We start from the raw sequence: 26,875 nt of genomic DNA, 5'->3' as shown, positions 1-26,875 counted from the left end.
AAGAGGAATGGGAAAATCTAAAAGGTGCCTTGCTAACCAACCAACGGGACATAGAGGAGAGATGGCGTCAGTACGTAGAGGAGTTGTATGCAAGGGACAATAAACCAGTCGCTCTGCCCTTGGAAATAGAAGATTATGTCATGGCGGATGAAGTTGGTCCTCCCTTACTTCCAGAAGAGGTGCGTGCTGCAATCTGTCAGTTAAAGGAGAAAAAGGCGGCTGGTGAAGATTACATTACGGCTGAAATGCTCAAGAATATGGGGGAAGTTGGCATAAAAGCACTGACTGAACTATGTTAACATATATATGAACAGGGAATCTGGCCAGATGATTGGACAAGAAGCCAGTTGATAACTATTAAGAAGACTACCAAGGCAATCAGATGCGAGGATCGCCGCACCATCAGCCTGGTATCACATGCTTCAAAAGTATTGCTAAAGGTACTCTACCATCGGATTGAAGCGAGGTCCAAAGATTACATTGGAATTGACCAATTTGGCTTTCGTATAGGGGTCGGTACTCGAGAAGCAATCGCTGTAATGAGAATACTAAGTGAGAGATGTATACAGCATGATCAGGACCTATATATCTGTTTTGTGGACTACGAAAAGGCATTTGATCGTGTCAATTGGACTAGGTTGATGGAAGTGCTGTCGGCCATTGGTGTTGATTGGAAAGACCGTAGACTGCTTGCATCCTTGTACATGTCTCAGACTGCTAGCGTTCGCGTTGGAGATGGGGTCTCTGAACCAGCCGTCATTGGATGTGGAACACGTCAGGGATGCCTTCTGCCTCCTCTTCTCTTCAATATCTATGCAGAGGCAATGGTGAGAGAAGCTCTGGCAACGTTAGAAGAAGGAGTGAACGTTGGAGGAGTGTTCATTAAGTCTGTACGGTATGCTGGTGATCAGGCCACGCTCGATGTCACTGCCGATGGTCTTCAAAGACAGATGGTACAGAGGACCAAGTGGTCAGGAGCTATGGCATGAGAATCAACGAGAAGAAGACGAAGGTGATGATGATAAGTAAAGTCAAGACAAAAGAAATAAATATCATGATAAATGGCAACAGACTAGTGCAAGTTAACCACTTCAAGTATCTAGGCAGTGTGCTGACTGAGGATGGCAAGTCTGCCAAAGAGGTCAACTTGCGCTCAGCTCTGCCTTCATTCAACGACATCCTGATGAGCCACAATATTGACCTTAGTTTGAGAAAGCGTCTTGTGAAGTTTCTAGTATGGAGTGTACTGTTGGATGGGGCAGAGACGTGGACACTCACTAAAAAGGACATGCAAAGATTGGAGGCGGTCGAAATGTGGTGCTGGCGCAAATTACTAGGTGTGTCTTGGAGGGACAGAGTTTCGAATGAAGAGGTGTTGCATCGAGCTCAAGAAAAGCGGGTGCTGATTCAAACGATTAGAGAGAGACAGAAGAAATGGCTTGGACTCATAATGCGGCATGATGAGGGCTTGATGCTCAGAGTCATAGAAGGTCGTATTCATGGGAAGAAGAAGAGGGGAAGACCTCGTAAAGGCTTTCTAGATGATTTAATCACATAATGTGGAGCAACAGGGTATGAAACACTGAAACGGATGGCTCAAGCCCGAGGAACTTGGAGAGACACTTGATATAAAATTTTGATTGGGTCACTGAACCTGTCATAAATTGACAGATCACTATTGATGATAACACCAGTAAGGCATACAAGCATGACAAGTTAGGGCTCGTAACAAAAGAAAAAGGTCTACCCGTATTGACTTTACACACCGGACATATGCTGAAGGGGGGGGGGGGGGGTGTGCTGAAAAGGCTCGTATAACAAAAGAAAAAGGTCGATTGACAAGTCACAGTACTGCAATAGGAAGGGCTACTTGACTGCACACTATCTGATAGATATACTAAATACCATCCATCGGAATGCCGAAAATCCCAAAACGGTCACAACACTGGTGGTTCCAGATTTCAGCAAAGCTTTCGACAGGATAGATCATGGACTAGCGGTTAGGAAGTTACTCGAAATGGGGGCATCCCCGTCTTTGGTGGCATGGATTTCCAGCTTCCTTTCCAATCGAGAACAATGTGTGCGCTACATGTCACAGCTCTAACTGGATGGATATCTCGGCAGTTGCTCCGCAGGGCACTCGACTTGGGCCGCTTATCTTTCTCTGCATTTTCAATGACGTGTTCAAGGACAGTGATGTTCAGTGTTAGAAATACGTCGATGACCTCTCCCTGCTTGAATGTAGGAAGGCAATGGATCAACCAAAAATCCAAGAAGTGGTAAATGAACTTGAGAAATGGACCAAAGACAATAGCATGAAACTGAACCCTAGCAAATGTGTCGTCATGAACGTTCAGTTCATGAGAAACCAGACAACCGTCTGCAAAGTAAAAATTGGTGACCTGGAAATAAGTGAAGTACAACTAGTTAAACTTTTGGGTGTGTTTGTACAGGAGGACTTAAAATGGTCATATCATGACACAGAAATGGTCAAGGCGCAACCTGCGCAACACTACTGACTATTCAGAAATCAAATGCAAAAATGAGCGCTACAGAAAGAGCGCACTCCCCTTCATTGTGAGGTTACTCAATTCAAAACTGGAATAATGTAAAGACAGATCTCTTGTTCTTAAATGCTATGCATACAGTCAATCAAACTGTTATCTTATAGATGTGCTTAAATTAACAATTATACAGTGCGTCCCAGATAACACGAAACCGAGGATTATCGATGTTTTATCATAACTTATTCACAATTATAATTGATAAATGACACATATTTGGAAAGCTTAGATCCTCCTCTTTCATTTGATGCAACTCATAATAATGCATATTTCACGCATGAGTGATTAAAATCAATTTGAAGAGAGGAAACCGAAAAGTCGTTTGGCGGGCGGTATCTGAATTTCAAAGAGAAAATCACATTTCTAGAAAGTTGAGTTTCTGCCCTTTCATATGACACCTCAATCAGGAAAAATGAGCAAGGAATGACAAGTTTTTTTTTTTTTAAAGTAGCCCTTACATTTTCATAACTTTAGCAAACAAATTCGTTTTCACTGGCTGCCTGCCGTAGCAAAAGCAGAATTGACAAAAGACTTAACTCCGTTTCGTTGACAATCAGCCATGCATGAAGTCTTTCGTATACGGCTGATTGTCAACGAAACGGAGTTAAGTCTTTTGTTAATTTCGTTTGTTGATACGGCAGGCAGCCAGTGAAAACGAATTCGTTTAATCAAATTATAGAAAATCAAGCACTACTTTAAACAAACAGAACTTTGTTATTTCTAGATCATGAAAATCATGACGCTCTGTGAAGTGAAGAATTTTTTGTTATAATTGGGAAGATACTCTAAACAAAATTCTGAATTTTACAATAAAGGCTCTGCGTAAACAATTATTAATAATATTATTAGTAGTTGTTGTAAACTTGTACGTTGTGTATCAGAAAATGCCATAATTAGCTATTCAGAATTTTACAGTGAGCAATCGTAAAGAACTTGAAAACACAAAGACAACAGTTGTATGGGCCCATCAGGGGAAAAAAAAGACACAGAAGCACTGATATGAGGGTTTCGCACTACCGCTGCATAATTTTGAATAGGGGAGGGGGCGTTGCGGACCAAAATTTCCCGATGAATAAATTAGTTCTCGGATTTTTATAAAGGCCGGCAAGAGTACATATGAAAAGGGTCATATATTTGCAGACAAGAAATTTTCTTTTAAAAACTCAACTCCCTTACCTTACGCTCACATGCTAACACGAAATAAGGGACCTGCACTGATTCAGGGGCATTAGTCATATAGGGAGGGGAAAACGTTATACCCCATGATAACAGGGGGGAGTTTGTCCATCACAAACCCCTTCCTTCGATCTACATCACATACCTTGCCCCTCACATCTAATCAATACGAATTGGATTTGTTATTTCTAGAAAAATTGTTATTTCATAATTATGTAGTTTCTTTTAAGAAGATGAAAATGTCTAATCATGCCCCCTGGGGCACTGGCGGGTACTATCTCTATATGTCATGCCAGATGGGTACTCCTTTTTAAACCATCTTGCCTTAGGATGGCCCGGGGAGGGGGGGGGGGGGGTCACTCGCATACCAAAGTGGTACGCGTGCTCGTCATTAAAAACGTCGAAAAAGGGTCGATTTTGGGCCTTGTGGCGTCGTCGACGTTTTTAGAACAAAGCGAGCTTTTCAGGTTAAGTTCCGACGTTTAGGGTATCTTTTTTCAACTTCAAGTTCGACGTTTAGGGTCACTTTTCGGCCACGCCACCGCCAATATATATTTATATGCAAGATTTTAATTATGAAAGGCCAAAATTGAAATAAATTATGTTTCATGTAAATGTCATGGGGCACATAGGTCTATGGAACTCTTACCCCTTCGATTCTTTCTTAATTACTATGTAGGTGTGTTGCACAATTTGTGGGTTTGTTTTTAGAATTTACACCGTTTAGGGGTCCATTTTAGTTTCTTACGCCATTTAGGGGTGAGATTTACAGAACCATACGCCGATAAGGGGCGAAATTTTCTGTATAAAACATTGCTTAAAGGTTATACAATGTTTCGATATGGGGTCATGAATTTGGTTCAAATGAACATATTGGATGCTTATGCGATCCTACAATATTCAGTGATCGTTGTCGCGGTTGAAATCGAGTCTAAATTTATGAAATTTTAAATAATAAACTCTTTATGTTGTATAGCTCCCTCTCGAGGTCAAGATATTAATTGAGCTATAAAAAAACAATGTTTTTTGACTAAAATGGAAATTTTATATCACAAATCATATTCTGAGATTTTCATGGTCGCAGCTACCATTGTACGGCCGTAGGCGCTATTTGAAATTCATCAAAATTTACCGGGAGCACCGGTAAATTTTTTATATTCAATTTTTCTCGAAAGCAGAAGTGTTTTAGGGGCAAATTTTTGTGGTGCTTATAATACATCCACAGGGGCATCCAAATATATCAATATTGTAAAGAATCACTATCCACCAAATTTTCAAATTTCCCAAAACTTTGTATTACCTTTAAGCATCATATCTTGCAGTTGGGTGTGATGGTCGAAAAAATCATTTGCGAGCGAGCAAAGCGAGTAGCATTGCGAAAACTACATCCTATAAAGAGGAAAAACCCAACCCTCATCGGGTTATATATAAGCACATTCTCATACCAGCAGACTGAAAAGTTTGTATTATTGTTTTGTTCTTTTGGGTTAAAAAAAACAAACCATCTTTACTCCTTTACTGCTTTTTTTTTTTTTTTGGAAGGGGGGGGGGGGGGCAAAAATGCGTCTTCCCCATTTTTTGGTTGGTGGTGCAAGTGCCCCCCCCCCCTGCCCCATGCCCCCCCCCCCACTTCCAGCGCCTATGGCTACAAAACCCGGCACCGAATTACAGTCGATGGAGCTGTACTATGAAACGTCTTCTACCTTCATCATACAGAAGCCGGCGTTGAATTACAAGAAAAAAGACCAAATCACTGCGATACGTCTTCCTCGTCTCAAAATTTTGATGAATAACTGTCAAAGTGTCTGCGCTTCGCGCGGGAGGCGGAAAAATCCCTCCACCCTGCACGCACCCACCTTCTCTCCTGCTTTACCTGCTCAATATGGCTCACATATTATTTTGGAGTTAAGTTCATCATGAAACGTTTTATTTTATTCTCTCAAGATTTGATGAAACTTCTAGGGAGTAGAAAGCTCTACCCAATTCAAACTCACCCCTCCCCACTTTATATGTTCATTATGGCTATCAATTATTTCTCGCAATCATTCAGTTCCTTCGTTATATAGAAGCCGGCATCGAATTCGAGTCGAAAGTACTATGATACGTCTTACTTTCTCTCAAAATTTGCTGAAATCCCCTCCCTGCACCGGCCCTTAGGATGGACACTAGCGCCCCCTGAAATGAAATCCTGTCTATATACTCGGGTGTCTTGCCCCCCTAACAAAATACCCTGGCACCGCCCCTTATTGGTGGTACGTGCATATGTTTTTCAATTTTTATGACAATGGGTTCTCAGTAAGAATATTACAGTTGAAATTTCCTAGGATAATAACTTTTGATTTCGATTGTAAAGCTTTTTCAAATGGAAGTTCTGATTTAGAAAAGAAGTCGGCGAAAGAATTCGCTGGTCGGTAAACAACAGTAATTAAATAAAGTTGTGGATGTTCACAAACAAACTTCAGATCATCGTGGCCCAAATTATACATGTGAGTGTAAATCAGATTCAAGTTAATATAACTAGCAACACAACCACCTGATGATTTACTATCGTTTCTCTTAAGATTGTAAGCACTTAAAAGGAGCACAGAGTCTAGGCTTGATTGATCTAACCGAGTTTCCGATAAGCCTTTTATATCAAAAGGAGTGTTAACAACATATCTTTTATGTGGTCAAATTTACCCCTAATGCTACGTATATTTAATTGAGTCACTGAAAAAATCTTATTCCAAATTTCTTGGCAAAGCATTTTTATTTATTACATCGTTTAGGTTAACATTATCATCAAAAGTAAGTGTTTCTACACGATCATCAGAGCTGAAAGGAAATTCCTTGAATAAACAAGTGCCGAATATCCAATCAGCATCCGACTAAAGAAAAAAAAAATCGATGTCAACAGAGGAACACTTAAAATGAATCCACCTTTGCCAGTTAATGCATAATCTCGAATTATGATTGTTATATAATGATTAGAACATTTCATACAGGGATACTTCTTACCCGCGATAACAATCTGCTTTGCTCTTCTCAACGAGGAAACGAAGAGAGTTTTAGTGTCGTTATCACAGCGGATTATTAATTTTCCTATCGTCCTTCGTAAGACTTGTGATTATGTCATCTGGATCTGTTTTACAAAGAGTAATATCGACTTTAAGTTGGACGTAACTATGACAGGCCATTCATGCCACTGTTTGATCTCACCATTATGGTCTTTAGATAAAAAAAAAAAAATCCTTCAAAAATGAATTATCAACAAAAAGTAAATGTTGTAGCTTTGTGACGATGATTTGTACGTCCCTTGAGAGACCAATGCCAGTAAATGGTGAGAGCAAACAGTGGCATGAACATCTGCCTTAGTTAAGTCCAACTAAGATTAGATCTTAGTCTTTCTGAAACACCCCCTGATGTCCATGTTCTTTAACGTTGTCATGTTTCTGTGTTTTGTACAAAATATAATCTTTTATAGTCCATTGCAAATTTTCTCGGTAAAATCACATATGGATATAAACAGAAGAGTTACTTGGGGTGGAGAGGTTCCCAGATTTGCCAGTGCTAGTTGACGAGGCTTATATACCAATCTCTAGTTGACGAACTTATTTTAATCATGTATAAATGCAAAAGTCACTTGTTTTTCTTTTCCTTTCTTACATTCCTCTTTTTCTTTTTTCTTTCTTTCTTGTCTTAAAAACAATTAAACAGATAATTCTGCTACATATCTGCAGGAAGGCGAATCACATTTCATCAACATACCGCTTTTCCGCAACACCCGATTGTACAATGTATCCTTGCTACAAACAAATACTTCGTATGGTTTTCGAATCGTGTTCCAAAATATGGATCTTAGCTTCGATGAGGAAGTCCGAATAGGGACAGGTAATGATCCGTCTGACATACAGTCTGTCATCACAACTATCCATGGATATACAAACAACGCTCCTGATGATGTCTATGTAGGTACCAATGAGATGTGGATTGCTGTCATAGGAGGAAAGGGTTACAGCCGACTTGGAATGGCCGTTGAGATCATTTCCATTGACTTATCAAGTGAGTGTTGGATAAATGTTCTTTGAAAAATATTGATAGAATCAGTTACACGACAATCTCCATTTATTTGTAAAATACAAACACACACGATTGTTTTGGTTGAAATTTGGAGACATAATTCGAAAACTTTACAATGTTAATTTTTCTTTTGACAAGTTCGTTTTAATTGAAGGTTATAACTTGAAAAACAAAATATTTAAAAGTATAATTTTCTTATCATATATGCAAAATACGCAGTTAATTCAACATTTATGCAAGCAAAAAAATCGCAACTATGTGTTTTGCACTCGCTATTCATAGAATCATCGCATTAATCAGATTATCTCAATATAAACTTGGCACTCTGTGATTTGGGGCTTGGCACAATGGGGATTAGCCCTAGCCTGTGGCATGATAAGAGTTAAAGATCGAAAAGTACTGTAAAACAAAAAAGCTATGCATTTTTAAAACACTGTGATTCAAGAAAACGATTTTTGTTTTATTTAAACTATGTTAAGATGCTACGATGTTATTTCAATCGATTGTGTGTATAATTGTTTGATTTGTTCAAAAGCATATATTTATCAATACATTCATTTTACCCAAAAAAAGTAAAAAAGAAAAAATCTAACGCTCTGTTCGTTGAAGCAGTGATAACTGTTATGTTACCAGATGTAAAAATGAAAATTGTTCAACACCGGTCGACTGATGAAGATATCCCATGTTCCCAGTCTTACCAGAAATAATAGTATTAATAATATTTTTTGTTTTATTATGTTGAAATACAAAATAGAAGTAGAGGAAAATAAAACTAAGACAACAGATTTGAATATTATTAAGTGGAAGAAGACAATTACCGATTTATAATCTGCTATCAAGTAAAAAGAGATGTATAATTTGATTTGATCTCAATGAAACATGTGATTAAGTGCTTTGTTATGAATATTTATGTACTACGATGTTATCCGTGATTTTATCTGAATAAAGATTTATTTAAAAAAAAAATAAAAAAAAAAGAAAACTTTTTTTTGGTGCTTTCTACCCCCCCCCCCCAAAATATTGGTTGGCACTTTTTTCAAATGAAAACAAAATAATTAGTGCTCATTGCTTGTAACTTTACCAAGGCCAAATTTCTTATCATTTTAATGATTTCAGAACCTTGCAATACACACACATACTTGTATGCCAGATGATCAACCTTTCTGATCGATTCCACATCGTTTCTTTCACAATTCAATCGCATGACCAGAACTCAACTTTATCTTTAAATTCCGCGGGCTTTAAGCGTCCTCTTTACCTTTCTTCTTGTTCTCAAAAGCTTCCCAATACATCGGGCCCCAACGTACCTTTCCCTTCTTATCAGTATTGATGGGGGTTGTGTGTCCGGACGCTTTACACAAATAAAACTCGCTTTTGCCTTAGTATTAAACAAAAAATATGCATCAAATAACGCTTAAACGTCATTATAATTTGTCTTTTATAATATTTATTGGGTAACATAAGTTATACATAAAAAAAAAAATTGCATGTAAACTTCTTCAAATCACCGATTTAAGTCAACTGACCAGAGACACAACCTGTCCGGACACAGAGCGTGGGGGTAAAAGTTTTTTACAGCCTGCTTAATGGTTCATCATAAAATTCATTGAAATTGAGTAGTGTACTCAATCTTCATTTGCATCCGTTATCAACAGGTACCTGTGAGAACAACGCGTGTATATGTGCTGCGGGACTTAATGGAGCTTTGTGTAGTTCAGGTATGGAAATATATTGTTAAAGGAATATTTTCCGTTAATCTGGGATACGTATAATATTATTGCCAATTAATCTACAATATTCACCACCAAAGTTTCGCATGAATGAAATATATTTATCAACTGCTATATTTTTTAGTATTTTCAAATAAAGGGGTTATAATTGTTCCCCGAAAATAGGGCGGTCTAATTTTTTTCAGGAGGGGGGGGGGGGGGGAGGGGGGGGGGGGCTACCCACTTTTTAATTTGAAATTCTTTAATATCATTATCGTCCGATGTAAATTCAATATTTTATTCTCGTCATTACATCATGCCAATAATATCTTTATTTGTATATCCTTTGTACACTCTCGTATCGAATATTGTACATCAAAGGGCATGATTAAATCTCATTTTTTTTAGATTACCTACACTTATTCTTTGGGGTAAGCTTTCATTAAAGTACTGTCATAATTTATTGTATTCATCAATAAATATTTTGGTTTAAAGGACGTAAATGGCTACACAATGATTACGATGTTTCATGACTTTAACCTCGTTATTTTAAACTTTTTATTCAAATTCATATGTATTTTGACATCACCATTCTAATTAACAACCGCTGCCCCACCTAAAATTGAGTGGTCTTGACAATGGGGGGGGGGGGGGGTGCTACCCATGCTGTAATGTTACACTCCTTAATACATCATGACTTTTCCTCTACATCGATTGATATCAATTCGAAATTTTATTTTCGTCATTCACGATTTACCTCGTGAACGGTGAATGTAAAAATTGGTCATTAAATTTAGGCTATTTTCTATTCTCTCTGTAGTTGACTGTTCTGGTAGCAACCCATGTCTGAACGGAGGTACATGTGAGAACAATGCATGTACATGTCTTGACATGGGGGTTGCGAGCCAGCCTACGTTGCCATTTTACACTCCTTAATACATCATTATAATTTTTCCTCTACATCGATTGATATCAATTCAAAATGTTATTCTCGTCATTCATGTATTTCCTCGTGAACGGTGAATGTAAAAATTGGTCATTAAATTTAGGCTATTTTCTTTTCTCTCTGTAGTTGACTGTTCTGGTAGCAACCCATGTCGGAACGAAGGTACCTGTGAGAACAATGCATGTACATGTGCTGCGGGATTTGATGGACCCCTGTGTAGTACAGGTATGGAAATATATTGTAACACAGGTTAAAGGAAACCTCACTCCAAGGGATAACTCCAATCATTCTGGGAGACTTATTATATGTTTGCCCATTAATCCACAAGATTTCCACCAAGGTGTATGGGAGAGGTACAAAGCAAGACAAATCTACAGTTTCTAAGCACGACATGGGCATCGCCATTTGCTTCATTCCATGACGGACTATATCAAGTCGTTAATCAAGTAAATGTATCCAAATAATCATCATAAAAGGTATTACATCGTGCCAAGAATATCTTTATTTATATGTCCTTTTTACACTCTCGCAAGGAATATGGTACATCAAAGGGCATGAATAAATCTCATATTTAGATAACCTACACTTATTCTTTGAGGTGAGGTTTCCTTATAGTACTGTCTAGATTCATCGTATATATCAAGCAATATTTTGGTTTGTAGGACATTAACGGCTACACAATGACCTTAACCTAATTATATTTTACTTGTTATTTAAATTCACAGATTTTTTTTTCGACCTCATTTCAACTAACATCCGCTGTCCCTCGCGCCCAAAACGAGTGGTATAAACATTAGGGAGGGGAACCTACCTACTTTGTCATTTTTAAATTGTATAATGCATCATTATTAATTTGCCTGCAAATCGCCTAATATTAATTCAATATTTTATCCTCGTCATTTGCCTCTAAATCGCCTAATATTAATACAATATTTCATCCTCGGCATTCATGTATTTCCTCGTGAACAGTGAAAGAAAAGATCAGTCACTAATTTTAGGATATTTTTATTTCTTCTCTGTAGTTGACTGTTCTGGTAGCAACCCATGTCGGAACGGAGTTACCTGTGAGAACAATGCATGTACATGTGCTGCGGGATTTACCGGAGCTTTGTGTGGTACAGGTATGGACATATATTGTAACATATGTTTAAAAGGAAACCTCACCCAAAGGAATAATGTTTAGTTATCCGGGAGACTTATTTCATTCTTGCCCATTAATCTACTAGATTCCCCACCTAAGTGTATTATAGACGTATAAAGCACGAATAATCAACAGCTTCCCAGCACGTCATGGACATCGTCAGTTTCTTGATAATACATGACGTACTATATGAAGACGTTTATCAAGTAATTGAATTCAAATGTACGAATGCTTCCTTTACAGGTGAGTGTGGTGATGAATTGCATTCAAACGGGTATTATCCTTCGTACCAGAACGCACATCGCATAAATAAGTTAGTGTCTTTCTCGGGAGAAGGTTTCTCATGAATGAAATAAATTAGTCCACCGCACTATTTTATTTTTAAAGATTTAATCGGTTACTATTTCCACCCTGTTTAATACTTTTGACTCAATATACATTTTAAATTCTCAGCCATGACCGTCCCTTATTGAAAAGTGAAGGTTTTCGGAATTAAGTTGAAATTGCTTTAGGACTCAAGCTTTGTGCATGATATAAATACAAGTTCGCCTGGTACGTCATATTATCAAGAAAATGACTGCCCCATTGTCATTCTAAAAGGTATTACATCAGCCAAAGAATATCTTTATCTGTTTATTCTTTGTACACGCTCGTAAGTAATATTGTGCATCAAAGGGCAGGAATAAATCTCTTTCATATTTCAGATTACCTACACTTATTCTTTGGGGTCAGGTTTTCTTAAAGTACTGTCAGTATTTATCTTATTCATGAAGCAATATTTTGGTTTGAACGAAAATAATGGCTACACAATGGTTTCGATGTTTCATGACTTTAAGGTACTATGTCCCATTTGCAGGCCAACAAAATGAAAAGGTTAAATTCGAACGGCATTTCTATTCGAAAGATAATACCTATTAAGAACTTCCCTTAAAATAGGGGGGCTTGAAAATGTCTTTAAGTGGGAAAATAATGACTATTAGTTGTTGAATCGACTTAAGAGCTATAGAGTACCGAAGCTGTGACGTCATAAAAATCTATATTTAGAGTTTCTTCATTTTTTCTTCATTTTCTGAAAGAGCATCAAATATAATGTCCAAATGTCGAAAAACAATTTAATATGTTAAGTATTGACTGAGATATGACCATATGAATAAAAAGATTGCCTATAGGAACTCAATGTTATATGCTCTGGCCATTAGGAGCCAGAGCATATAACACTGAGTTCCATTAGGACATATATTTATTCATTCAGATGGTCATATTTCAGTCAATACTTAACATATTAAATTGGTTTTCGACATTTGGACATTATATTTGATGCTCTTTCGGAAAATGAAGAAAAAATTGAGAAATTCTAAAATTAGATTTTTGATGACGTCACACTTCACCACTCTATAGAGCCAATAAGTTATAGTCTGATTTTCAGACCATTGTACCGAATGGTCGTAGGTTTTTTGCTGCGCAAAGATTCAATCAGTTTAATTTTGGCCGTTACAAGAAGTGGGTTATTGATGTAGACAAATGCTCATTTACCCTTTACAGCTCATTTTATGTACGTTATTACAAAAGAAGAAAAAAGCCAGTCAGTCACTCAATAGTGTCTAAGAGTGAAGTCTAGCAAGTAAACAGGTTTCCTTGCATAATATAAATATAAGTACAGTGCTAACGTTTAAATTTTACAGATAGGACATACATGACATATTCATAATTCTTGCAAAGTTCCACAGAATTTGATGTTGGCTGCAAAAGGGACATAGTATCTTTAAGGCCCGTCATATTTAGCTTTTTATTTAAATTCATATATTTCGACTTCGTCATTCCAACTCACAACCGCTGCAACCCCGACCGAAAATGGGGAGGGGAGGGGGGGGGCCTACCCACAAGGAAATTGACATTTTTTAATTCATCATTATTAATTTGCTTCTACAACGCCTGATATTAATTCAATATAATATTGTCGTCCTTCAAGAATTTCCTAGTGACGGTAAACGTTAATATTGGTCATTTATTTTAGGATATTTTCTTTTCTCTCTGTAGTTGACTGTTCTGGTAGCAACCCATGTCAGAACGAAGGTACATGTGAGAACAATGCATGTACATGTGCCGTGGAATTTAATGGAGCTTTGTGTAGTACAGGTATGGAAATATAGTGTAATCATTGTATCATGATTTTAACTAACAACCGCTGCCCCCGCCCTCAAAACAAATGGTTTAAACATGTCGAGCGCCGGGGGGGGGGGGGGCACCCTCTTTGTCCTTTTTAGAAATCTTTAATGCATCATTATTAATTTGCCTTGATTCAATATTTTTTCCCCGTCATTCATGTATTTCATCGTGAACGGTGAAAGTAAAGATTGGTCAATTATTTTTGGATATTTGTTTACTCTCTGTAGTTGACTGTTCTGGTAGCAACCCATGTCGGAACGGAGGTACCTGTGAGAACAATGCATGTACATGTGCTGCGGGATTTACCGGAGCTTTGTGTAGTACAGGTATGGACATGTATTGTAACATAAGTTTAAAAGGGAACCTCATACAAGGAATAATTTCAGTTATTCCGGGAGACTTATTTTATTCTTGCCCATTAATCTACTTTATTCCCTACCTAAGTGTATTATAGACGTATAAAGCACGAATAATCAACAGCTTCCCAGCACGTCATGGACATCGTCAGTTTCTTGATGATACATGACGTACTATATGAAGACGTTTATCAAGTAATTGAATTCAAATGTACGAATGCTTCCTTTACAGCTGTGTGTGGTGATGAATGGTATTCAACGGGTATTATCCTTCGTACCAGAATGCACATCGCATATGATATGTTAGTGTCTTTCTTGGGAGAAGGTTTCTCATAAATTAAATATATTAGTCCACTGCCCTAGTTTATTTTTAAAGATTTAATCAGTTACTATTTCCCCCTGTTAAATACTTGTGACTCAATATACATTTTAACTTCTCAGCTATGACCGTCCCTTATTGAAAAGTGAAGATTTTCGGAATTAAGTTGAAATTGCTTTACGACTCAAGTTTTGTGCATGATATAAATACAAGTTCGCCTGGTACGTCATATTATCAAAAAAATAACTGCCCCATTGTCATCCTAAAAGGCATTACATCAGCCCGAGAATATCTTTATTTGTTTATTCTTTGTACACTCTCGTAAGTAATATTGTGCATCAAAGGGCAGGAATATATCTCTATCATATTTCAGATTACCTACACTTATTCTTTGGGGTTAGGTTTTCTTAAAGAACTGTCAGTATTCATCCTATTCATAAGGCAATATTTTGGTTTGAACGAAAATAATGGCTACACAATGATTTCGATGTTTCATGACTTTAAGGTACTATGTCCCATTTGCAGACCAAAAAATGAAAAGGTTAAATTCGAACGGCATTTAAAAGATAATACCTATTAAGAACTTCCCTAAAAAAGGGGGGCATGAAAATGTCTTTAAGTGGGAAAATAATGACTATAAGTTGTTAAATCGACTTAAGAGCTATAGAGTACCGAAGCTGTGACGTCATGAAAATATATTCTTAGAATTTCTTCATTTTTTCTTCATTTTCTGAAAAGAGCATTAAATATAATGTCCAAATGTTGAAAACCAATTTAATATGTTAAGTATTGGCTGTGATATAACCATCTGAATAAAAAGATTGCCTATAGAAACTATATGCTCTGGCCATTAGGAGCTAGAGCATATAACACTGAGTTCCATTAGGACATATATTTATTCATTCAGATGGTCATATCTCAGTTAATACTTAACATATTAAATTGGTTTTCGACATTTGGACATTATATTTGATGCTCTTTCGGAAAATGAAGAAAATTTTTAGAAATTCTAAAATTAGATTTTTGATGACGTAACACTTCACCACTCTATAGAGCCAGTAAGTAATAGTCTGATTTTCAGACCGATGTACAGAATGGTCGTAAGTTTTATGCTGCGCAAAGATTCAATTAGTTTAATTTTGGCCGTTACAAGAAGTGGGTTATTGATGTAGACAAATGCTCATGTACCCTTTACAGCTCATTTTATGTACGTTATTACAAAAGAATAAAAAAACAGTCAGTCACTCAAAAGTGTCTAAGAGTGAAGTCTAGCAAGTAAACAGGTTTCCTTGCATAATATAAATATAAGTACATTGCTAACGTTTAAATTTTACAGATAGGACATACATGACATATTCATAATTCCTGCAAAGTTCCACAGAATTTGATGTTGGCTGCAAAAGGGACATAGTATCTTTAAGGCCCGTCATATTTAGCTTTTTATTTAAATTCATATATTTCGACTTCGTCATTCCAACTCACAACCGCTGCAACCCCCACCGAAAATGGGGAGGGGAGGGGGGGGGGGGGGCCTACCCACAAGGAAATTGACATTTTTTAATTCATCATTATTAATTTGCTTCTACAACGCCTGATATTAATTCAATATAATATTGTCGTCCTTCAAGAATGTACTAGTGACGGTAAACGTTAATATTGGTCATTTGTTTTAGGATATTTTCTTTCTCTCTGTAGTTGACTGTTCTGGTAGCAACCCATGTCAGAACGAAGGTACCTGTGAGAACAATGCATGTACATGTGCCGTGAAATTTAATGGAGCTTTGTGTAGTACAGGTATGGAAATATAGTGTAATCATTGTATCATGATTTTAACTAACAACCGCTGCCCCCGCCCTCAAAACAAGTGGTTTAAACATGTCGAGCGCCGGGGGGGGGGGGGCACCCTCTTTGTCCTTTTAGAAATCTTTAATGCATCATTATTAATTTGGGCATTCGGAAGACTGAAAAGACTGAAAAGTGCCATCTGGTCCAACCAAGATATTTCTAGGAGTCTCAAAGTCAGGATCTACAGAGCACTTATCCTCCCTATTGCCACATATGGAGCAGAATCCTGGACTCTCCGAAAATCTGATAGAAATAAGCTTGAAGTATTTGAAATGAGGTGTCTCCGGACCATCCTTGGAGTTCACCTAATGGACAAGATTAGGAACGAAGAGATCAGGCAGAGACTGAACATCCCAAGCACCATATGCGAGGAAATAACCAAACGTTGCTTGAAATGGTTTGGCCATGTTTTACGCATGCCGCATCACCGCCTACCATACCAAGCATTCCAAAATGACTTTAATGGACGCAGACCTCGGGGACGCCCTCCAAAGAGATGGAAGGACCAGGTTCAATACGATGTGGGATTATCCACACAAGAGGCAGAGCAACGAGCCCAGGACAGATCAGACTGGAACATGATTTCTCGTAGGGGAGCAAGGGGACACACCGTCCTATGCACCTAAGTCAAGTAAGTCAAGTCATTAATTTGCCTTGATTTAATATTTTTTCCCCGTCATTCATGTATTTCATCGTGAACGGTGAAAGTAAAGATTGGTCAATTATTTTTCGATATTTGTTTACTCTCTGTAGTTGACTGTTCTGGTAGCAACCCATGTCGGAACGGAGGTACCTGTGAGAACAATGCATGTACATGTGCTGCGGGATTTACCGGAGCTTTGTGTAGTACAGGTATGGACATGTATTGTAACATAAGTTTAAAAGGGAACCTCATACAAGGAATAATTTCAGTTATTCCGGGAGACTTATTTTATTCTTGCCCATTAATCTACTTTATTCCCTACCTAAGTGTATTATAGACGTATTAAGCACGAATAATCAACAGCTTCCCAGCACGTCATGAACATCGTCAGTTTCTTGATAATACATGACGTACTATATGAAGACGTTTATCAAGTAATTGAATTCAAATGTACGAATGCTTCCTTTACAGGTGAGTGTGGTGATGAATTGCATTCAAACGGGTATTATCCTTCGTACCAGAATGCACATCGCATATTATTTGTTAGTGTCTTTCTTGGGAGAAGGTTTCTCATAAATTAAATATATTAGTCCACTGCCCTAGTTTATTTTTAAAGATTTAATCAGTTACTATTTCCCCCCTGTTATATACTTTTGACTCAATATACATTTGAACTTCTCAGCCATGACCGTCCCTTATTGAAAAGTGAAGGTTTTCGGAATTAAGTTGAAATTGCTTTACGACTCAAGCTTTGTGCATGATATAAATACAAGTTCGCCTGGTACGTCATATTATCAAGAAAATAACTGCCCCATTGTCATCCTAAAAGGTATTACATCAGCCAAAGAATATCTTTATCTGTTTATTCTTTGTACACTCTCGTAAGTAATATTGTGCATCAAAGGGCAGGAATAAATCTCTATCATATTTTAGATTACCTACACTTATTCTTTGGGGTCAGGTTTTCTTAAAGAACTGTCAGTATTTATCCTATTCATGAAGCAATATTTTGGTTTGAACGAAAATAATGGCTACACAATGGTTTCGATGTTTCATGACTTTAAGGTACAATGTCCCATTTGCAGGCCAACAAAATAAAAAGGTTAAATTCGAACGGCATTTGAAAGATAATACCTATTAAGAACTTCCCTTAAAATAGGGGGGCTTGAAAATGTCTTTAAGTGGGAAAATAATGACTATTAGTTGTTGAATCGACTTAAGGGCTATAGAGTACCGAAGCTGTGACGTCATAAAAATCTATTTTTAGAGTTTCCTCATTTTTTCTTCATTTTCTGAAAGAGCATCAAATATAATGTCCAAATGATGAAAACCAATTTAATATGTTAAGTATTGACCGAGATATGACCATCTGAATAAAAAGATTGCCTATAGGAACTCAGTGTTATATGCTCTGGCCATTAGGAGCCAGAGCATATAACACTGAGTTCCCATAAAACATATATTGGGCCTACCCACAAGGAAATTGACATTTTTAAATTGATCATTATTAATTTGCTTCTACAACGCCTGATATTAATTCAATATAATATTGTCGTCCTTCAATAATTTCCTAGTGACGGTAAACGTTAATATTGGTCATTCATTATAGGATATTTTCTTTTCTCTCTGTAGTTGACTGTTCTGTTAGCAACCCATGTCAGAACGAAGGTACCTGTGTGAACAATGCATGTACATGTGCCGTGGGATTTAATGGAGCTTTGTGTATTACAGGTATGGAAATATAGTGTAATCATTGTATCATGATTTTAACTAACAACCGCTGCCCCCGCCCTCAAAACAGGTTTAAACATTTCGAGGACCGGGGGGGGGGGCACCCTCTTTGTCCTTTTAGAAATATTTAATGCATCATTATTAATTTGCCTTGATTCAATATTTTTTCCCCGTCATTCATGTATTTCATCGTGAACGGTGAAAGTAAAGATTGGTCAATTATTTTTGGATATTTGTTTACTCTATGTAGTTGACTGTTCTGGTAGCAACCCATGTCGGAACGGAGGTACCTGTGAGAACAATGCATGTACATGTGCTGCGGGATTTACCGGAGCTTTGTGTAGTACAGGTATGGACATATATTTTAACATAAGTTTAAAAGGAAACCTCATACAAGGAATAATTTCAGTTATTCCGGGAGACTTATTTTATTCTTGCCAATTAATCTACTTGATACCCTACCTAAGTGTATTATAGACGTATAAAGCACGAATAATCAACAGCTTCCCAGCACGTCATGGACATCGTCAGTTTCTTGATAATACATGACGTACTATATGAAGACGTTTATCAAGTAATTGAATTCAAATGTACGAATGTTTCCTTTACAGCTGTGTGTGGTGATGAATGGTATTCAACGGGTATTATCCTTCGTACCAGAATGCACATCGCATATGATTTGTTAGTGTCTTTCTTGGGAGAAGGTTTCTCATGAATGAAATAAATTAGTCCACTGCACTTTTTTATTTTTAAAGATTTAATCAGTTACTATTTCCCCCCTGTTATATACTTTTGACTCAATATACATTTGAACTTCTCAGCCATGACCGTCCCTTATTGAAAAGTGAAGGTTTTCGGAATTAAGTTGAAATTGCTTTACGACTGAAGCTTTGTGCATGATATAAGTACAAGTTCGCCTGGTACGTCATATTATCAAGAAAATGACTGCCCCATTGACATCCTAAAAGGCATTACAACAGCCCAAGAATATCTTTATTTGTTTATTCTTTGTACACTCTCGTAAGTAATATTGTGCATCAAAGGGCAGGAATAAATCTCTATCATATTACAGATTACCTACACTTATTCTTTGGGGTTAGGTTTTCTTAAAGTACTGTCAGTATTCATCCTATTTATAAAGCAATATTTTGGTTTGAACGAAAATAATGGCTACACAATGATTTTGATGTTACATGACTTTAATGTACTATGTCCCATTTGCAGGCCAAAAAATGAAAAGGTTAAATTCGAACGGCATTTGAAAGATAATACCCATTAAAAACTTCCCTAAAAAAAAGGGGGCTCGAAAATGTCTTTAAGTGGGAAAATAATGACTATTAGTTGTTGAATCGACTTAAGAGCTATAGAGCTAGTAAGTAATAGTCTGATTTTCAGACCATTGTACCGAGTGTTCTTAATTTTTATGCTGCGCAAAGATTAAATCAGTTTAATTATGGCCGATACAAAAAGTGGGTTGTTGATGTAAACAAATGCTCATGTACCTTTTACAGCTCATTTTATGTATGTTATTACAAAAGAAGAAAATAAAGCCAGTCAGTCACTCAATAGTGTCTAAGAGTGAAGTCTAGCCAGTAAACAGGTTTCATTGCATAATATAAATATTAGTACACTGCTAACGTTTAAATTTTACAGATAGGACAAACATGACATAGTCATAATTCCTGCAAAGTTCTACAGAATTTGATGCTGGCTGCAAAAGGGACATAGTATCTTTAAGGCCTGTCATGTTTAGCTTTTTATTCAAATTTATATATTTCGGCATCATCATTTTGACTCACAACCGCTGCAACCCCGCCCGAAAAATGGGGAGGCGTAGGAGGGGGGGGGGGGGGGCCTACCCACAAGGAAATTGACATTTTTCAATTCATCATTATTAATTTGCTTCTTCAACGCCTGATATTAATTCAATATAATATTGTCGTCCTTCAAGAATATCCTAGTGACGGTAAACGTTAATATTGGTCATTCATTTTAGGATATTTTCTTTTCTCTCTGTAGTTGACTGTTCTGTTAGCAACCCATGTCAGAACGAAGGTACCTGTGTGAACAATGCATGTACATGTGCTGTGCGATTTAATGGAGCTTTGTGTAGTACAGGTATGGGAATATATTGTAACTTACCTTAAAGGAAACTTCACCCCAAGGAATAACTTCAGTTATTCTGGAAGACTTATTTCATTCTTGCCCATTAATCTACTAGATTCCCAACCAAGGTGTATAAGAGACATATAAAGCAAGTTATATCTACAGTTTCTCAGCACGACATGAGCATTACAATTTGCTTGATTGCATGACGGACTATATGAAGTCGTTAATCAAGTAAATGTATTCAAATAATCATCCTATAAGGTATTACATCATGCCAATAATATCTTTATTTGTTTATTCTTTGTACACTCTCGTAAGTAATATGGTACATCAAAGGGCATGAACAAATCTCATTTTTAGATAACTTACACTTATTCTTTGAGGTGAGGTTTTCTTATAGTACTGTCATGATTTACCGTATATATCAAGCAATATTTTGGTTAAACTAATTATATTTAACTTTTTATTTAAATTCACATATTTAGACATCATCATTCTAACTAACAACCGCTGTCCCTCGCGCCCAAAACGAGTGGTCTAAACATGAGGAGGGGGGGGGGGGGGGAGGAACCTGCATACCTTGTCATTTTTAAATTCTGTAAAGCATCATTATTCATTTGCCTCTAAATTGCCTAATATTAATTCAATATTTTATCCTCGTCAGTCATGTATTTTCTCGTGGACGGTGAATGCAAATATTTGACATTAATTTTGGGATATTTTCTTTTCTCTCTGTAGTTGACTGTTCTGGTAGCAACCCATGTCGGAACGGAGGTACATGTGAGAATAATGCATGTACATGTGCTGCGGGATTCAATGGAGCTTTGTGTATTACAGGTATTGAAATATATTGTAATCTATATTAATTAAAACCTCACCCAAAACAATTTCAGTTATTCTGGGAGACTTATTATATTCTTTCCATTAATCTACAAGATTCCCCACCAAGCTGTATGAGAGACATATAAGGCGAGGATTATCTACAGTTCCTCAGCTCGACAAGTGCATCCCCATTTTCTTGATTACATGACGGACTGAAGTCGTTTATTAAGTAATTGTATTCAAATGTATGGATACTTCCTATTTAGTTGTATGTGGTGATGAAGCATTTCATTCACCAGGTATAATCCTTTATAATAGAAAGCAAATTACATAAATAAGCTATGACTTTCCCTCCTTGAAAAGTAAGGGTTTTGTCATTGAGTTGAAATGTCTTTACAACCATAAAGGCTTGGTGCATGATTTATATACAAGTTCGCCTGGTACGTCATATTATCAAGAAAATGACTGCCCCCTTGCCATCCTAAAAGGCATAACATCGTGCCAAGAATATCTTCATTTGTATATCCTTTTTACACTCTCGTAAGGAATATTGAACATTTTTCAGTTAACCAGTACTTATTATTTGGGTACTGTCAGGATTCATGGTATTCATCAAGCTATGTTTTGGTTGAAGGACATTAATGGCTAAAAAATGATTTCAATGTATTATGACTTTAACCTTATCAAAATTAACTTTACATAAATTCATATAGTTCGACATCATCATTGTAACTAACAACCGCTGTCCCCACCCCGCCCTAATTATGAGTTATACAGATGTACTGCACCTTTTTATACACCTTCGATTCACAAAAGAGTGTCTTGTGACTAGACTACTACTACCTCAGTAACTACTATTATGTCATCTAGATTTCAAATTTGCAACAGTAACGCACTGTTCCTCTTAATCACCTGGGTTAACGTGATATCAGATATTAGGATTGAGTAATTTTGGCGCCCTGGTAGATTTGTTGCGTTGTCACTAATCCAGACTGCACTTAAAAAAAACCCATATCGATTCCATATACGTTGTCTTATTGGTTTAAGAAAGAGAAGAAAAACCTCAACCAGTTCTTTTCTTTGAGTCTTTAATAAGGTTGAGATTTGATGCTCAATGGTTAGGTTGTCATATTTTTTGTCTCCAATAGTTTATGTCTTTATGAAATAGTTATGTCTTTACATATCCACTTATAAATTTCCTGATCTATCCTTTCGAATATTCACTTGTTTGTTGTTTCAATTATCTTGTATTATTCCAGGTGATGCGTCAAGATTCTCTCTTACATCAATACTTCTTACAGGTCTCATCCCATCGATTATTCTTATCAGTATCATCCTAATGGTGGTTTTTTTCAGAAGGTATGAAAATGTTTGCTTCTCATCAGCTTTCAAATGGAAATCATAGCCAATAGTTTCCACATACCCTTAAAGGTACTATGTACCATATGCTTTTCCAAAAAAAATGAAACGGTTAAATTCCAACGGCATTTGAAAGATAATACTATTTTAAAATGAAAGGGCGTGAAAAAGTCTTTGAGTGGGAAAATAACGAGCATTTGTTGTCGAATCGAATTTAGTGATTACAATCATTTTAGTAATAGTATGATTTTCGGACCCTTGTACCGAAGGGTCGTACATTTTGTGCTACGCAAAGATTCAATCAATTTAATTTTGGACATTAGAAGAAGTGAGTTTTTGATGTAGACAAATGCTCATGTACCTTTACAGCTCATATATGTATGTTATTACCAAAGGAAAAAAAGTCAGTCAGTAACTCAATAGTGTATGACAGAGAAGTCTATAGAAAGTAAACGGGTTTCCTTGCATAGTTTAAATAATAGGACACTGCTTACGTTTAAATTTCACAGATAGGACAAACATATTCATAATTCCTTCAAAGTTCTATAAAATTTTATGTTGGCTGCAAATGGGACCTAGTACCTTTAACATGCTTGATCTGTAGGGTTATTGTACTGGTTTTCAAAATAAATCTCTAATTATTTAGGGGAAATGTATTTATATTCATGAGAATACTAGCAGTTAAGTTTGAATTGCTTTTCAGAAAACTTCTCATTTTGTGGATACTTCTTCCTCTTTTTTCTAAGATAAACAACGTTCTAGCTTGAAGATTAAACAGCTGAGCACTAATCAAACATAGTTGGTCTCTCGTGAGAAAGACTATTATATGTACATGTAATTGACAAATTCCTCTACTCTCCTTGTCTAAAAAAAAAAGAAAATTAGTATATTTATCTGTTATATTATGACTTATACTGTCACTGTGTTATCAGACTATTATTTGTGAAGCCTAGCTTATAAAGATGTAAATTAAAATAAAAGAAACTAGCTTCGGGTTTAGATTTTAGTAGAATATGGGCATAGGCCTATGTTTGTTTTGCTTAACTATGTACTTGTTGTTCATTGTTGCTCCATGTTATCATACACTAGACGACAACCTGATAAAGGAGAGAATGGCGAGAACATATATGATGATACGGAATTGCCAGGAGCTGCGGATAACTATCAGGATCTGTGTGAACGAGTAGGCAATGATGGCCATGTCTATCAAGACATTGAATTAACATCGGTACCATAGGGTGATGATTTGTTTTGTAATGTGATTATTCATGCACATTAAGGTATACAAAATGAGGAACAGTATATTAAAAGATTGCAAGACCTTGGTACGGAGCATTCTACGACTAAAGTTATTGTTACTATCATTGATTTTGCAAAGATCTCTTATTTCATTTCATTTCATTTTATTTCTTTATTGTGTCCATATCGGATAATTGTTTATATTTACATGAACAGTCTTGCTTCAACATATGAACATAGGAACAACATATAATTGACATTCGTAGGGCCCTGTTTTAGTGTACATTTGATATAATATACATGATCATGATGAATATACTTTTAAATACTCTTTCTTCCTCTTCTTCTTCTTCTCTCTTTCTTTTACATAGCCTCCATGTTCTTGTATTCTTTATTATTTTATGCTCTAATCTGAAGTAGGTATTTTGTTTTAAAAATTGTTCCTTGATATGGTGTAACAATAGGGGTACAACAGTAAAGTAAGTATACTGAAACAATATATATATTCGTGTAACATGTCAATAAGGGTATTTTGCATAGTTTTCACATTCTCTTCTCTTTACTGGATTTCATTAACAACTCTTATGGAAAGTGGAATGAATGAATTAATGCGGCGAATAGTCCTTGCCTTAACAGATCTCAATCTTCGTCCGCTTCTCAGGTGTATGTACTGGTCATTAAGGGGGAGGGTTAGATCAGACATAATGAATAGGGCCTTAGATAATACTCTTTCCTTACAGACTTCATCTGGGTCAACAGTATGGTTCATTATTTTGCTGGCTTGTTTTACAACCCTTCTCAGCTTTTGTTTGTCACTTTGCCTTGCATTATTAAACCAGATAATGGAATCAAATGTAATAGTACTCACAACATTATTTGTGGAATCTGTTAATGATATACAATATATTATGAATGAAATTAACGATTTAGGAGACTATGCAGGTCCGAAAATAAATTGGAATAAGACAGAAGTTATGAAACTGAATACGGTAGATAATTTTGTTCATGATAATGCCATTATATATACTGATCAACCTGTAAAATATCTAGGAGTATATGTAGGCGAAAATAAGAAATTGTTACAAGATTTAAACTGGAATGTAAAAAATAGATAAAATTCGAAATGTATTAAATATGTGGAAAATGAGAGATCTTACTTTTTATGGCAGAATAATTGTTTTGAAAATGTTAGCGGCCTCACAAATTGTATATACCGCAACTGTTGTACCAGTACCAAAACATGTTTCACAGATATTGAACAGACTATTATTATGGAACTCCAAAAAAGATAAAATTAAACGTAATGTAATTATAAGTGATATTGAAAACGGTGGATTGAATATGATTGATATTGCTAGTAAAATATCTTCACTTCGTTTGGCATGGATATCTCGTTTTTTTAATGATAATGGCTCTTATTGGAAAAATATGTTTAGATACTGGTCCGACAAAATAGGGGGTTTGCCACTATGTTTACATTTCAATTGTAACTTAAAGGATGTGAATTTATTATGCTCTAAACATAATTTGCCAGAATTCTATGTAGATCTTTTTTGTACTTGGTCAGAACTAAAATTCATTGATATGTTTAAAGTAAGAAATATTCCAAATGAAATTATTTGGAAAAATAGTAACATTACCTTTAAGAAAAATATACTGTTTTATCGAGAATGGCAAGAGGCCGGTTTATTGAAAATTCACAATTTGATTACAAATGGTATTTGGAATGATTCTACAATACTAAATACAAAGGTGAAAGCACACCAGCTCTTATTTGATTTTAAATATACAAAATTAAAGAAAGCATTTCCACAGTGTTGGTTGGATAGATTAAGATATGAATTTGAACAAGAATGTGATATTTCGAATATGATAGAAATAGAAACAGGGGATAAAGTTAATGTTTTTGTTATGAAAGTGAAGGATTACTATCGTTTGTTATTACGTAAAAAGTCAAAGTAACCAAATATCATTTACTTTTGGAATTTCTTTTTAGATTTGGATAATGACTTTGTTTGGAAGGATGTATTTTTATTTAAATTAAAGCAAATTCGTAATAATAAAGTTAAACAATTTAATTTCAAGATGATTCATAGGTTTATTGCCTCAAAAGAAAACTTATATAAATGGCAAATTGTTAATAATAATTTATGCAACTCTTGTGGACAAGTTGACTCAACTTTTCATTTTATGTTATATTGCAAGGATGTGACTTTGTTTTGGAAAATAATATGTAATTTGATATTTAATCTATTCCAAATAGAAATACAAATAGACCAGAAGATAATAGTTGTAGGTAAGGATATTGGAAACAAGAAATATTCATTTCTGAATGTTATTTTAAATTATGCGCAATATGCAATTTATAAATGTTACGTTAAGAAGATTGTTAATGGTTCTGTTTACTACCCACATACTTTGTTTTTTTAATTCAAGTCGTTGCTAAGAGTATTTTTAAGATATGAATGTATTAGCAAAGAAAATAATACTAAGCTGGAAGAATTGTTGAATGTACTTTAATCTTTAGCCTATGTTATGTTCCACTCAATCATTGAGTTATTAATGTACAAATGTATTACTATTATGGAAATAAAAACCTCGCTTGAGGATAAGAGAAAAAAAAAATAGTACTCTGAAATATGGACTGGTAAAAGAGAAAAAGAATTCTATCGTTCACATGAAAGTACCTTA

At 35.9% G+C, this 26,875-nt stretch overlaps 1 long non-coding RNA gene across 1 annotated transcript; it reads left to right on the top strand.

Moving 5' to 3' along the window:
• The first annotated feature begins 13,662 nt into the window (after nt 1-13,662).
• On the top strand, nt 13,663-16,156 carry LOC115928695. The gene is made up of 3 exons (XR_004066184.1): nt 13,663-13,731; nt 13,989-14,087; nt 16,132-16,156. It is a non-coding gene; the product is annotated as an uncharacterized LOC115928695 (long non-coding RNA).
• Nucleotides 16,157-26,875: the final 10,719 nt, after the last annotated feature.

The sequence above is a fragment of the Strongylocentrotus purpuratus genome, unplaced genomic scaffold (genome assembly GCF_000002235.5).
Source record: "Strongylocentrotus purpuratus isolate Spur 01 unplaced genomic scaffold, Spur_5.0 spur5_scaffold_3, whole genome shotgun sequence".
In the NCBI taxonomy this organism is placed as follows: domain Eukaryota; kingdom Metazoa; phylum Echinodermata; class Echinoidea; order Camarodonta; family Strongylocentrotidae; genus Strongylocentrotus; species Strongylocentrotus purpuratus.
This window is presented reverse-complemented; position numbering and strand designations above follow the sequence as displayed.